General features: G+C 36.7%; 1 protein-coding gene across 1 annotated transcript in view; it reads left to right on the top strand.

Moving 5' to 3' along the window:
* Positions 1-2299: 2299 nt before the first annotated feature.
* LOC139963541 (uncharacterized) overlaps positions 2300-16295 on the top strand; it is a 40025-nt gene continuing 26029 nt past the window's right edge. Inside the window, exon 1 of the mRNA XM_071964391.1 lies at positions 2300-2522. The gene's annotated coding sequence lies outside the window, so the exon portion shown is untranslated. The remainder of the gene's footprint in view (positions 2523-16295) is intronic.

Genomic DNA, 16295 nt, shown 5'->3' with positions numbered 1-16295 from the left:
CTTATCTGAAAGCAGGACGGATAGACTCTGGGTGGGGAGTAGGAGAGAAATAGTCCCAAAAGTCATTCTGATATCGCTCATGTAGCAAAACTAACAAAAATGAAATAGAGAAATGCCCACGTCGTACGACAAATTTGTCATGAGGTTGCATAGTGCCATTAAATTTGTTTGATTTTTCCTTTGCTGGAGTTCCTTTTGTACCTTCACGTTGAAAGCAAAAGTGCAGTGTTTATTTGATCAATAATATGCAAGCTATTAGCTAAATACTTTCACATTTCAGCGAATGACATTTGAAAAGAACGTCTCTTTCGCAATGAATATAAATCAACGAACAGATACAAAAGTGTAACTCCAAGCACTCAATGAAAGCTGACTTTGTACATTGTGTTAGTTTTATGCTTCTTCAAGTCTTCTTTCACGCTGATAAAGGATATATCAAACCTCTACTTATTATTATTATAATATGTTTATGTCTTACGTTCATGAGAAAGATGCACGTAAATTTCCCCCAAATATTTGAGTACCTTCCTCACCCACCTAGAGCTCCGACCAGTCCCGGTGATTATCCGATAATGCAAGTGTGTAGCACTCTTCTCCTCTCCTCTCCTCTCCTCGAGTGTTATGGTTCAGTGGCATGCATGTGCAGGATTCATGCTGGCAGGGTTTCTAAAATTGCCTGACTGATTTACTAGGGTAGGGGCTGACCCTACACGGAAAGGTCACATGCAAGTGAAGGATGCTGTAAAGGAGGGTTGGTCCTGCCTTGAAATTATTCTCATGTAAGGAATCTGGGTCTTCCCTGTAAAAGAATAGAAAATTTAGACGCCAAATGGTGGATTCTGAGGCATGTAGAGAATAGATTGGGTCTATAATTAACTCCAATGCAAGGTTGTGTCCATGGGCACTGATCAGTCTTGGGTAATGTTGGGGACACGTGTCTGTTCTCAGATACTATCTAAGTGGAGCGCTACCATGGGTTCGCGCGTAGCGTACAATAATTTTTTTGGCAAATATACCTCCCAGATCGCCGGAAATAACACTTCCCAGACCCAATGATGCTCCCAAACCTCCTTAAATTTAGATCTCATGGCTTAGAAATTTAGTTTATACATGGGCGTCTGCCGTGCAAAAAATCAGGGGACAAATAATCCAAGTAGACTTTCGTATACGATGGGTCTGGGGTCCTCTCCCAGAAAATAATTATAGACTGCTGCAAATGCGATTTCCGTCCAAGATTTAACAACGGTGATAAATATAATAAAATGAGAACTGCTGCATGTCATTTGCACAATGCTGGGTCAAACTGCGCCAAAGTTCAATACAGGGGAACTTGAAATGCAACGTTTGGTCAAGACAAATTAGTGGGGACACAGTATATCATGTCCCCACCACTGAAAAAGTTTGTGGGGATGCGCCCCGCTGTCCCCACCAGGATCTGCGCCCATGGCTGTGTCAGTCAATACATTTGATATTTATGTTTGGTACACCTCTATAGCAGAGGTCTAATTCTCTCCCGACTGAAGAGTAACAACCCCTCTTTCTGAACCGTTTCCCCCAGAATGACGATGGGAGGCGGAGCCATGCCCATGATGCCCCACCCTAGCGCCCTCCACATTTGCGTACATCATTGACCCAACTTTGTTTATACGTTCCGGACTGGAGCAAGATGTGTCACCCGGAGTCATTCTGCCGGTTTACTTCCACGCCATGCCTAGGTTATACACTCGAGATCAAGGGCGTAGGAACCGGGGGGCTGGGGGGGGGCGCCAGCCCCCCCAGTGAAAAATATGGGGGGCGGAAGTATCATTCCGCCCCCCCGCTCCGCATGTCAGAAAACCCCTTTTTCATTTCCAAATGAGAAAAAAATCTCATTTGGAGCACCAAATTGCATTTAAGGCCAGGTGAAAATGCAAAATTCTTTACAAAATGGAGTGGGAGTTGAAGTGTGCTATATTGCACCAAATTGCATCTGAGGCCACCTGGAAATGCAAAAAAATTCCAAAGGGGAGGGGGACACCCCTCCCCTTAGACCCCTCCCCCAGGCCGGCCCTCAGTCTTCAGCCCCCCCACTCAAAAGTATCTTCCTACGCCAATGCTCGAGATGATATGACATCTTATAAACTCTAGCAGTGATTCACTTTAAACTCCTCAAGATCTCCCACGCATTCGACTTCGAACAACGCAGATGCGATGACGTTGGCGCATGTCTACAATGGCGCTCCATCGTAGCAACAATTTTGAAGTGCCCCAGCACAATAACTGCATTCGCATCTACATGTTGTTTCTACTGTGTTGGTGTACGGTGTGTTTGCGCATGTTGCAATATACGGTAAACAGTGTACAGTGCAGTGAAACAAACATTGTGATCAGAGTAGTAAGAGTAACGAATTGTACAGCAAGCACTGAAGAAGTCACTCAGATATTCTGATTGGACTATTTACTTTACATATTTTGCCTTGAAAATCGTATCTATTCCATATAAGCGCTTGGATTTACATTGATATAAGATTGTTCGTAAATCGGTAAGTCTTCTACAACATTGATGTCTTCGACTTCAAGTTCCCATTCCTTCTGCTATGGTGAAGACGTAACTTGAGGCCTAGGCCTACTTTAGATTGTCATTAGATATCGATCACGTCCAGTAGCCAATCAAACCTTTTTCAAGTTTCTTTAAGCGGTCGCATCTAACTTTAAGTTTTATTAATGAAGTGGTTACGATTGCAAGGTTACTTATGCTAATTTTGTGTGTACTTCCAAAGTGCACGAAAATATATGAACACCTTTTCTCGTACCCAGTCCTAGTCAAACTCACAGTAACACTAACAGTAGTAACACTTAACAAACATATTACACTAGTATAAGTAGTACTTAAAAGTAATATTAGCATACTACTGACTGGGTTAGAGCCAGTCTCCAGTTATACTAGTTAGGCCAGGTAACGAGTAACGTCAAACACAATAGGACTAAATTAGTAACAGTTAGATTTTAAAACCTTGGCAAGGCTTTTTTACACCGAAGGCGCTCCCGATTTCGATGATGGCCACACAGTAATAATATGTATATTCGCATATTACTGTGTGGCCATCACTGATACTAGTGCCAGTCTTTGACAGTAACAGTAACAGCCCAACTTTGGCCCCTAAAAGAATATATTTCATGTATGTGACATGTCAGATTTCTGTCACCTGTGATGAGGTTAATAATTACACTAGTAGGGAAGAAAATAATCAAGTGGGACAAACAGCCCCCATCAATAAAATGGCAGAAAAAGGGGAGTAACTATAGAATGCAGGGCCACATGGCCTATGCTAACATCCGGATGCGCGAATGCCCAGTTAATATTATTGTGCTCACTGTATACACCCCTGTTGCCATCACATTCCAAGTTATCAAAATTATATGAATCTAGGCAAAGTCCAAGACTATGATGCTGGAGTGGATGCTTGGATGCAGAGTGGGAAATCTGAGTATACAGGAAACTTTAATTCGAGAATGACCCAGTATTGTGATGTTGGAATTGCTTGTTCATGCATATATTAAAAGAATCTAAGTCTAATATTCTGAAGTGGATGCACGGATGCTCATATAAGGAGTGCAGAAAGCTAAGTCCAAGACGTTAAGGTGAGAACGTGGATGCTCGGATGCGGAGTGGAGATAATAGTCGATTGTGCATAAGCCCATCCAAATGCTACGCTACATCTCTCTGGTGGCTTTGCAGTCTATAGCTGTATGAAGAGAAGGAAACATAGTAACATGATGCCCAGTTGCTGTTCTCAAAATACTTGCCTAAAAGTTACATTGCTAAGTCTATTGACACATACCACTCAAGTAAATAATTCCATTCCTTCACAACCCATTGTTATGTATAGTTATGAATGCTTAATCAAACTTTATGCAATTTGAAACAATGACCATGTTTAGGCTAGTACTCCTACCATTGGAAATACTGAATAAGTCACAAGGCTAAATTACATGTTGCCAAAACCATAGAAAATTTTGTAAACCTGAATTAAATCTCATCGTAACCCTTTTAGCTTTTAGGATGGTGAGATTGAGACGTAGCCTTCCATGGTATCTTACATCCTTCAGTGAGTGAATTAATTAACGTAGGCCTAATAGTAGCAGAAGAAGCACATTTGTTGCTATACAAATTTTATTAACCCCAGATTTGCTCTTTGCCAAAAGCTCTTGCAATATCCCTCTTCGCTTGTACTCTTCGACATGTGCTCTTTCTATGCAATCTTCTCAGCACAAGTTCTATTAAGAGTCGACTGATCCGTGTACCTGATTAAAATATAGCTTGACAGTTCTAATCTGTCTTTAGATCAACATGTAAATATTTGACTGGTATCAGAAGCTATAATATTATACTGATTCAACAAGCACCTGTTGATCTAAAAAATGTTAGCAAACAACATTATTGTTTATTTTTGTTCTTGACATTGATTTAGCATATGAAGAGGCAGTGTATTGCATATTATTAAAGAACTGCTGAGATCTTTTACAGGTACAGGTACAGATACTACAGTACCTGTATATTTAATGCAATATTTAATACATTATATCTTGTTCCACATTCCAAGAGAGGAGAGCCCCATAAAGTCTATTCCTATTAGATGTATGCTGTACCTACGGGAAATTTTAAAATGCTCATTAAAGTACTCTTAAAATGTTTTGTACATATAATGAACATGAAGTGCATGCATGTTTGAAGCACTTCAGGTGTCTTTCTGTCCTAGCTATATATTTGTGAGTATGACCAGATGGTATACGTTAACTTTGTGATGCTAATGCTACAATTGTTCTTTGAAAGGTCAAAGGTAATGATGTGGTCTTTGATTTGCCCTGTGGCTTAGTTTCAGCCTACAATTATGTGATTTCACCATTTCTTTGATCAGATTCTACCAAAATGATATATGTTGAATCAAGACAGTCAAAATCAAAGAAAAAAAGTTCCCTTACTTTGTGCATGTATTTTACAGTGTCATTCTGGTACATTCATGAAATAATTTAAGAAAGTGCCTCAGATTACCACCTTGATGTTTCCTTCTGGCATATGAAGATCAGAGCTGGTGTCATGAAGACTGTATGGATTGAAATTGCATTTAAAAAAAAGTGGTGACAATTTGATTTTCAAACACGGCAACTACAATGTCCATCAGTGCAGTTACATATATATGCTACAGTGTGTGAAGTTACCGTACAGTGCGTACACCACTGTGACTGTACAAACACATGTATACAGACTTTGTTTGTCATACTGTATGTATAGAATGCACTGCTAAATCTTTACCGGTAGATTTGGTATTGTATTACAACTTGTGACTACAATGCATAGTTAAAGAGATACAGTATCCCTTTAAAGGTCCAGATCCACATTTACTCTATCTAAAGTAAACATTTAGTAAGCATAGACACTATAAACTATGCTTGGTGTGAATGCATGATACACAAGAACAAACAAAATTGAACCAGATCTCATATCCTATGTTGTACTTGAGGAAAAAATGACCATTTAATGTCTCTCACTTTCTAAATATCGTTGTTAGCAGAGAAAAATGACATTCCCAATATGAAATGGAATTTAAACATTGCTAACCTTGAAACTAAAGAAATGTGTAGATAATGCACCATATTCTTTTGATTCTTGTATGTTTCTCCCAAAGTCTAAATCAGGTTTTATGATTTTGTGAGGAAGTTTTAAAGTGATGGGCAAGGAAGTCCAAAAGCAAATATATACTGTACAGAACTTTCTTTGTTCCTTTTAGTATAAATTAAAAACTGACAATTTAAGACACACTAAATTTACCTAAAGCAACTTTCTGTTTTTTTGCTGCAATTTTAACAAACCTACAGAGCATTACTGTATTCAACATAAGACTGCAAATTTAACAATTGTACTAAAACACTCTTCTGTCTTTTTCATTAATGTGAATCTTCATATCCAAGTAAATAATGTTTTTGATTCATTCTCAATGTTTAATTGACCAGACATATTTCAAAAACAAAATAATTTAAGAAATAAAAATATGAATGTACTATGTAGTATGTACTGTACTTCATTATTTGAATTTAAAAATTGTGACTAGTAGTTTGCACAAGTTACATTGTTATGGGCTTTGCCAATTCAAATATCATCAAATAAATGATCAATTAACTAAAATTGTTGCTAGTACTGTATATACCAACAGTCACTTATATAGTACTTAATTAACAGTATTAGGTATAGAATTAGCTTAAGAGGATAGTTGGCAGTTGCCGTATAATATACAAAACGTATAGCTTCATTTAAAGCCATGAAGAATGGTTTAACAAGTAGCCATTCTAGTCCCCTTTGAGACGATGTTCCTAGGACCTCACCAAGAGCAGACCCACATGAGGCTGGTAGACCTTGTAGCCAATCAAAACTAGCAAAGTGGTCAATGACAAAAATTGCCGCACTGCAGACTTAATTACATCTATGCCTCCCGATACCGCTATGCATACATACAGTACTACATGCATATTGAAAAATTTACTGGCAGCAAAATGCTGATCCCTATTAAAACAAGGAAGTAGTATTTGCCTCACATAGGGATCCCAGGAAGAGAATTTTCCACAACACGTGGATAATAGCGATCATGGGTATCATAATTTGTAAAATGAAACGTACAGGAATTAGAGCAGACACATATTTTTCATTAATTTCGGTTCACGTCCTTTTGTCTATGATATAAGAACAGTTTTGAATTTAATGAGTTCCACCATGAAATGTCAATCATGAAATTTGTAAGTTCTCGGTGTTCATAACAGTAAGCTTTTTTTCTTTAACGGGATTCTACTCTGCAGTAGATTTTACCTACTCTTTCTCTTCAGTTTTATCTAGACACAAGCTTGTATTTTCCTGATGCACTTGCAAATATGGAAGTGTGTGGAGGCATTTGTTAGTTTTCAATTTCGATGAAATTGAGACTGGACGAATTGTAAAATTTTGTCAATATCGACTATTCTGTAGAGGTAAATGAGAATTACTGTGTACTCCATTAACATTGGTCCATGAATTACAAGAATATAAGAGACTGTTTCAAATCTCCAGTTGGTTGAAGTGGAAAAATTTCACATTTTTTAAAATTTTGCGTTTTCTTTCAATTAGTCAGTGGCATAGGAAGGTACTTTTGAGTGGGGGGCTTCAGACTGATGGCTGGCCTGGGGGAGGGGTCTAAGGGGAGGGGGTGTCCCCCTCTGTGAATTTTTTGCATTTCCAGGTGGCCTCAGATGCAGTTTGGTGCAATATAGCACACTTCAACACCCACTCCATTTTGTAAATAATTTTGCATTTTCACCTGGCCTTAGATGCAATTTGGTGCTCCTTTCTGCCAAAATGTTGTTATCATTTATTAAGAATGAAAAAGGGGTTTTCTGACTTGCGAAGTGGGGGGGCGGAATGATACTTCCGCCCCCCCCCATATTTTTCACTGGGGGCTGGCCCCCCAGCCCCACCCCGGGTCCTACACACTTTTGAGAGCAAATTTTGAGAGCAAATGAAGTGGATAACGACGATTCTCTGTTATGGTAACCAGCTTTGTATCGATGCCGTAAAATAGAAGTTGTCACAGGTTTCACAGAATCTTCTAACGTTTTGATTGAAAAAGTGTAGCAAATTGAAAAAAAGCTTCACATGTACTATACTATAAACATTGTTTTTCCTCTAGTGTTTGTCGATGTCAGTTGAGTAGTGAGGATGGGCTGTCAACTGCCCAATTATTTTAATCAATACAATTTTAGAAAACTTTTGATCGTAAAGAAATGTGTCACACCTCATTAAATTGTACCGTGCTGTAAAACCTGGAAATTTATCCTGATGTCAGACCGTTGTATCTGGATTCTGGAAAAAACTGAGCCAGAAATTTAACTATTCAGAATTGTATAAGCACTACACATAACTATATAACAGCATGTATTGTATTACCATTGCAATCTGGTACTTAAAATTCCATGAAAAGATCAATATGGTTTTGTAATCAGAAATCAACAAAGCACCCATTGTTTAGTATCCAACAGCCAAAAAGCTACAGTGTGACCTTAACTTAACTTCACTGTACTTCTCAATGTAAAATACTATACATGTACAGTATGAAATAGAAATACTACATGTGCATTGAAAATTTATTATCTGGAACTTATTTCCAGATTTTTCCAAATATTTCTGGACAACGTATGATCCTGATGTGTCGGGATAGTACAGGGTTAGGTTTGAATGTTTAAAATGTTGTTTGATAAATGAATACATGTGATTGATAATCTAGAACTAATGTGCTGCCATATCAGTCATTGCCTAAGATGTTGTAGCTTCTGCATCCTGCCTACTGTTAGAAAAACAAGAATGCATTGTTTGATACCCTGGATTCATTGCTTACAAAGGTTATCACTGTATTATGTGCTGAAAAACACATCTAGCTTTTAAAGCAGCTTATTGAATTAATTTGGTTGACTGTACATAACAATTTGACTAAGTTTTTTTTCCATAGAAATTTGTAAATAGTCCAACTAAAACAGTTCCATAGATAATTTTTTGCTGAATAAACAATAATTAAGGAAGTGTTAAATGCTGAAATTTGATTTTGAAAATATTGACTCTCATATGTTCCTGAACTTCCTGTAGATCAATAAAGATCTTGTGCAAATGTTGAAACTGGTAAATATTAACTATTTCTGGCTTTTTTGGTGGTTCATATAAATGGAAACTTTATTCATTAGCTACTGAAGTACATTGTTGTAAATGCATTCCAAGTGTCAATCACTAAGTGACCAATGGATATAAATATACAGTACCATTTTAACTCAACACAGAAAGCTTCTTTAAACAGCTCGTTTGGCTGGCATTGCTGCATTAAGGAACTTCCTTTTTGGGTTGTAATTAAGTTGGCCATTTCCTGTCACTTTTAAATTGAATTTATTACCACAGGATTTATGTTTTTAGGTGATCAATGTTTACTGTTTATGAGCTCTATGATATAATCAAATATCCATCTAGATTCTGTTTGTTGATGTTTTAAAGCGACTAAATATACTGTCTTTAATTTTGGCCTTGAATTGCTCTTCCCCCTCAAGAGTAGTAAATTAATTTGCTCATATAACATAGTCCCAATCTGCAAATTTGATCTTGGGAAGGCATTTAGACTCCGGTGAAGTGTGTTTGGCCTGAAAATCTGACAAAATAATCGGATAACTCGGCAGTTTACTTTGCTTCCTGGCTTACCTGTCTCCTCACAACCTCAGCACGCTCGCTGTAACGTGCCTGGAGTGAACTGGTAGCCTTTTAAGACTACTCCCCTCTATGACTGGGCACTACCGATTAATGACAGCATCTCCATTCTACTGCTCAAAGTGTCTATTAAGCACCTTTTTTCCTTGTGGATTTGTTATTTTTTCATATCTGCAATTTTAAATATAACGATTAGGGCTTTGTTTGTTGCTCACCAACTGGTTTTCATACCATATCAACTGTACAGAAGCTTCAAATACTCTGGCTCTTATCTCTGGAACAAGTTATCAGATCACATTCGAACTTGCTCTAAAATTTCTACATTCAAAAGTCTACTTAAGACCCATCTTTTCACTTGTTCTCTTGTAAATTAATCTGCTTTCTTTGTAAAGCGCTTTGAGCAGTGACTTTACTGATTGGCGCTATATAAGTCTCATTTATTATTATTATTATTATTACTACAGGACAACTTGTTTAATATATTTTCCAATTTGGCGAGGGTGTCGTCAGACGACAGGAGGACATATATCTACCTAGAGCTTACACTTCAAATCAGTGCTTATCTTTCTATCTTTGATTTAAAGATCTTTTAAAGATGTGTAGGTAATGTGTTGAGACATGTCTTCTTTGTCAGTTCTTGATGTTTCTTAGGTATAACAGTAGCTTTGTATTAATGCCCTGCTCTACTGTAAGTGTCATTCATAACCATTCCCACCCCCCCCCCCACCATGTACCCACATATAAAGAAAACAGAAAGAAGGAATTACCAAGATTTAGTTATGACACACTGTAAAATGTACACCATTTTATTTTTTTTATTCAAAATACAAAACATGGGATGCTTGACATCCACACTAAACCATGAAAATACCGTTGTCATGGTATTCAGTAATTAGGTTCTTTCAATTGAGGATGTTCAATTAGCATTTAACTGTGTTTGTTTCACCTGGATTCTCTGTCCAGCTTTTACTGGTAGTGAGTGTATTATGCCTTATAATGTCATTTAGTACCCACAGCAGGTGTGTATTTACACTCATTGTTTGTTCAACACAATAAGAGTAGTTACTCTCAGTTAATATTCCTGATAGATCCCCCCTCTTATGAAAGCTTTTTATCAGAACAATGCAATAGCCTCCTTTAATAAAAGCTGGGAACCAGACTGGTGGGGATTGCGATCAATATTCTGGTCTTCCAAATCTTTTCTGTCAATCCTTTATTACATATCACTGTGGTAGGCTGCGAAAAGGGTATTAATGTTGCATGAAACGTCTGTGTAGCATAGTAGGATGTGGAGTACAGTGGTTAACGGATGGTTGCCTTTTATGTTCAATTTGCTAGTCAGGTGATATTATAAATAAATGACCCTTTACAGGAAAGAATTCAAATCTTAATCTGACAAAAAAAAAAGGAAAAGGAAAAAACGATCTACTATTTTTAGTCTCCCAAAAATCACGACATGGATGATTTCATTGAAAATTGTAAAAGGTTTGCGAATGAAGCAACATGATGTGTGACGCATAATCTTCCATATTGGATTAAAAGTTTAAAAAAAAATGTCATAGCATCTGGATGATTGAGACCAAACCGGGCAAACCCTACATAGATCTATCTCTTTGAATGAGAGGTGCATGAGATTATGTGCAAATATTACATGTATTGGTCAAGGTAACACAAGATAATCACCCGATGCATGCTGTAGCTTGACAGTACTGTATGCTGTACATAGCAACTGTCTCCATACAAGTTTCTCTTTCGATCGGTACAACCGGCCGGACGCTGCTGCGTAAAGATGCTAGGGATATAATTCCATGATCTCAGTTGGACAAAAACTCTCTCCAGTGGGGCTCTCTCCAGTGGGGTTTACTAGGCACCATTATAAAGTGAGGAACATTGGATAAATTGTTTTCTTTCAATGCAAGAACGTTAAAATGAAGTGTTGTGCATTGCATCGCTGACTTGCAGGAATGTTATCCAAACTGTATAGTGTAAGATCAAAAATCACATGTTTGCAGTTATTGATCAAAAAGTAAGACATTGTGATAGCATTGTATTAGCAGGGTTCTGAACAAAAGGTCACTCTAATGTAGCGATAAAGAATGTTTTTTCAGTCTGCCGATTATGTGTATACCCGTACACATTGTATGCTGGTAGGCTTATTGCACATTACTGTAAGAGGAAAGGATCACATAATAATAATGATATAACGATAATGATAACAAAAACGATAATAAAACTATTAATAATAATACAGTGGATTTATATAGCACCAAATCAGATAAAAAGAGAGTAGCTGCTGTAGGCGCAAAACAAAACAAGTTAATTGCAATCAAAGGAACAAGTAAAGAAATTGATCTTCAGGTAACAATGTGTGCAGTGTAAGCCATACTGTTGGTAGAACAGAATACCACATGCAGTCAAGTATCTGGATTAGTTTCTGTTTTGAAAACATTTTTCTGTGTTAACTGTTTTATGTGCAACTATTAACTGCATGTTATCAGGCAGGTCTGTAAGACAATCTGCATTGCTATCATTGTACTATGGCATCATCATCATCTCCCCCACCAAGAATTGGTTATTAGAAGGATTATGTTGCCTTGGTAACTGGTGTTTGTTTGATGTTTCATAGTGTAACTATTTACTACTGCGTTGTACTGTAACTCAAGCTTTATAGTTTGACTTCACAACAGAGTACAGACAGTTCAGAAAGTTAGTATCTCATTGTGAGCTAGACATTTAGTACGGGGTCCTGTCATGCAACTGCCTCCCCTAGCTAGACAAAACCTCAACAAAATCAGGGTCAAACACTGACCTTGTAATCTGTAAGGTCAAAGCAGCAGAGGCTGGAGGTCAACTATCTGTCAATCCCAGGAAGAATAGAATGTAACTCTATACAGATATGTATGTTGTATGTAATTTGATTTTAGTGTAGATGTAATGCAGGAAGTGGCCTAAGTATCTTAAAACACACAGTGAAAGTGAAATGGAGTTTCCCTCCTATTGTGACTTGCCTCTTTCTTACTCAAAGGTTGGACAAAGATGAAAATACAGTAAAGAGTACTTTAAATATTTACAAACATTATGCCTTCCAAAAAGCTGGTAAGAAGGAAAGTAGAAAACTGGAGATTAATACTCTAGTTGTTAACTTTTTGTTGTCTAAATGACTTAATTGATTGATTTTAATTGTTAATCACCTAGGTGATTATTTTGACAGAATATTTATTTTATTGATTTATTTTTAAATATTTAAAAAAATATTATATCTTTTTTTTTAAATTTATTCTATTTATTTAACTAGTTTCTAGTACTTATATATCTCTGCAATGCACATTCATTTGTCTTTGAACTTTGAAAGTGAAGTCATTTTGGAGAAAATTAAAATATTGATATGTATCCTTTCTAAAGTTTCTGAAATGGCTTGACATGAAAGTAACTATAGAATAGAAATCTCCTACCAGCATGTTTTAATGCAACCTTTTCTCTTTGACAGGAAAATTGATGGTTGCAATAACTAATGCATTCACTAGAGAATATCTTGCAAGACTGACATACACAACCAATGAGGTTTGGGTGGGTTTGGGGAGGGGGATGGATGGAGAACTATGTAGTTTATAAATATATACTTTCAATGTACATGCATTCTCAATGATCCCAAACTTATGAAAAGATCACTCTATTTTTACAACAAGTTTTGTCACCACTTATAGAAAAAAATCTTACTTTTGGAGGGTGTCAAAGGCATTATTTACCCATTGGGGCAAATTCATTATACTTGTTCATTTGAGCATGATAGCACCCAGATGTGCATTGAGTCACCTATAATTATTGTGTGCGAGATCGGATGCATTCGTCTAGGTGTCTTCGCTTGTCCCACTGTAGGTAGAAATTTTTTGGCTTGTGGGAAATTGATATATGCCTTATTGTACAGTCTTAGTCTGTACCCACGTGTTAGAGGTCCCAGATTGTGTGTAATTAGTTTTGATGTACATGTTGCAATATTGGGGACACGTGTGTAGTGTGTGTTGCACTACACTACAGATTCTCTGCAGTGCATTAGCACTTTAAATAATGTATTTTAATTTTTAAGTAATCTTGAAAATCAATTTTTTCAACCAAGAAAAGATCTCATTAGTTTGTTTGGGTTTTGTGGTCCATGTGTAATAACTCACTAAATTCAGTTTATTTTATCCATATTTAAATGTGTCTTTTCAAGGACAACCTCAACACGAGATTATTCAGCGGCCGAAAATACCCTAACAGTAGATCAACTGAGCCTACTGTGCAGTAGGCAAGACCCTAAGTTGCATGTAAAATTATCAATGAAATACACAAACAAATTAGTTGTCATCAGATGTTCAAGGGCATTGTTTTGAAAGTTGGAACCGTGCGGCATGCCTTTGTGCTTCCTCTCTGTGTGTTAGAAATTTAGAATTTCATCTCCCCCCCCTCCCTCTCTTACCTGTGTCTCTGTTATAACAATTTCCAAAACTACACATCTCACCGAACCAAGAATTTACTTATTTTTCAAATTACCCAGTAAATGTTGACAATATCATTACTGTATGTCACCATAGTATTGCAAATATCAGACGAAAAACAATAACTTGCTTTTCTGAAACTGACTGAAACAACCACTGTATTATTTATACATTATATCATACAACAGATGTCCGTACTATTAATGCTGTACATACAGTCCTACATGTAGCTTTTTTTGGGTTTTACCTCCCTTCATTAACCAAGGGATTTCATCTCCCTTTATTAACCAAGGGATTTCATCTCCCTTTATTAACCAACCATGAAGCCCATAAGGCAGTAGTGCCTTGACTGTATCATAATAATGTTCATCCTACTAACCTAGATAGATAGAGAGCTTTATTCTTCTCCCCAATGTAATAGACTGCACCTCAGCATACAATACCTAACGTACAGTAGTAAACCCTCATTAACACACATGTGATGGATCGTTGTTGTAGCGAGACTGACAACCTCATTGCAACATTTATGGAGTTCCTGGAGCTGTATTTTTGCTTTCGTTTGGTAGTTGAAGGCTTGTTTAAGACACACGGAACAGTGCTGCGGACTGTATTGAATACACATTTTGGTTGTTTTCATGTCACGAAAGGGTTGACTGGTTTTAAGTACTACAAGGTTTGACAAGCCTTACTGTACATGCAATGGCATGTATGCTAAAGAAGACAGTCGTGGCTGGAAATTTCTTAATAGCAGTATTTTTCCAATTGTATTGTTCTGTAAAACATAATGGCACACTTAAGTTTGAAAGATTTCAAAATAAAATTGTTATGTTTCAGCAAGCATACTCAAAAGTGCACTGAACCCCCGTTAACATTGAATAACAACTAACGAAATGTGATAGTGGGGTCAGATCCAAAACCTGTCAACCTCAGGGCTAAAATTTAGATGATCATAGTTATCAATTTTGATACTTTTGTCCAAAAGAAGAATAATTTAAGCTTGCTTGGCAAAAAAATTAAATTTGTATGTTTCTTTGTTAACGAGTACTGCTTAATTATATCGACAATGCACTTAAGCCAGCGTTATGGACGGAAACAGCAATTTGTGCCACTGAACTGCAAGGAATGATGGAATTCACAGGAATCTGCACCTGAATAATTGTGTATGGTACTGATCTCTCCAAAATAGTGTTTGGAAAAATTAAGTAGGGCATCCCTAATTAAGATGCTAATCGAGAAGAAAATCATTATTTCCGTCCATAACGCTACCTGATCTCATTAATCTCCTGGCAATTTTAAAGTTTACTTCAGTGATAAAATTTGCATGTAATCTTCTGAAGGTTATCAATGCCATTAAGGATGAAGTGAAAAATTACCAGATTCTTGCACATAGATAAACTGGGGTTCAGTGAAACATCTGTGTTATGGATGGAATTAGGAAAACGTTATGGACGGAATGTGAATGTTATGGATGGAAATTACTATCTTTGGAGAAACTATGCGGAATGTTTTTTAATAAGTTAAATCAAAGACATCAAATGTGAATGAATGTTATTTAGGATGGAAAACCTTTTTTTACATGTACATTACAGTATTTTTCTAGGCTTTCAGGTGATGTTTTCCCTAAATTAAAAAAAAAAGAATAGAAGAAATTATTGTAAAAATCAAAAACCTTGAGGATATTTCATTTCAAAATAAGGCAAACACCCTCCTGAAATTTTTTTTGTACAAACAGGGTGGTACTATATCTCTTCCAGAAAAAATTAACAGATTTTTTCACCATGACGCGTTTTGAGTTATTGGCCGTCAAAGATGACCTCTTTTGTACATTGGAGCAGCTTAACAACTTCATAAATTATTATTGAGAACAGCTAGAACCCTGAAATTTGTTTAGGTGTAAGAACTTGATACTTAAAATTTAAGTATAAATCCCTGACAGCTCTAACATGGTTGCTTTGGTAAAAATTTGGCATCAAAACTCATGCCTCATGCTGAATCATGCTGAATCGCAGCATGAAATAGCAACTTTAGAGTTGCACAACTTGCAAACATATCATAGGAAAGCATTGTAATCATTATTTTATAATGGTTGTACCAGACATAATAACCTCTGAAAGAATCAAGTACCCTGAAGCAATGGTTTAGGAGCAATTCATCACTAAAAGTAGCACATTTTTTAGTGAAAAGTACAAAAATCGAATATTTTGACACTTTTAAGTTGACCTAACTCCACAAGACAATATTTTTGTAGCCTAATTTTTTATTTTCCTATTCTATGGGATAGACTCTATAGGCATCTGTAATAGAAAGGTAGTAGAATGTTTAATTGCTGAGAAATGAGACCTCAAAAGTCAAGAAAATGCCAAAATGCCATGGTGGCGACAAATTGCGGAATTTCAAAGTATGATAAATCAGCCAATTGTAAAGCAATGCAACTGAAATTTTCAGAATATGCTTATTTCATGATGGTCTAATCATACAAAACATTTGGGAATTTTTGGAGAGGGTGCAGCAACATCCATCCGTGATTTGACTCGGAATGACCCTAATACAAGTTGTCATCCTCATGCAATGTGGTT

Source organism: Apostichopus japonicus, chromosome 22, assembly GCF_037975245.1.
Source record: "Apostichopus japonicus isolate 1M-3 chromosome 22, ASM3797524v1, whole genome shotgun sequence".
NCBI lineage: Eukaryota > Metazoa > Echinodermata > Holothuroidea > Aspidochirotida > Stichopodidae > Apostichopus > Apostichopus japonicus.
The sequence above is the reverse complement of the archived record's forward strand: the minus strand, read 5'-3'. Positions and strand labels throughout refer to the sequence as shown.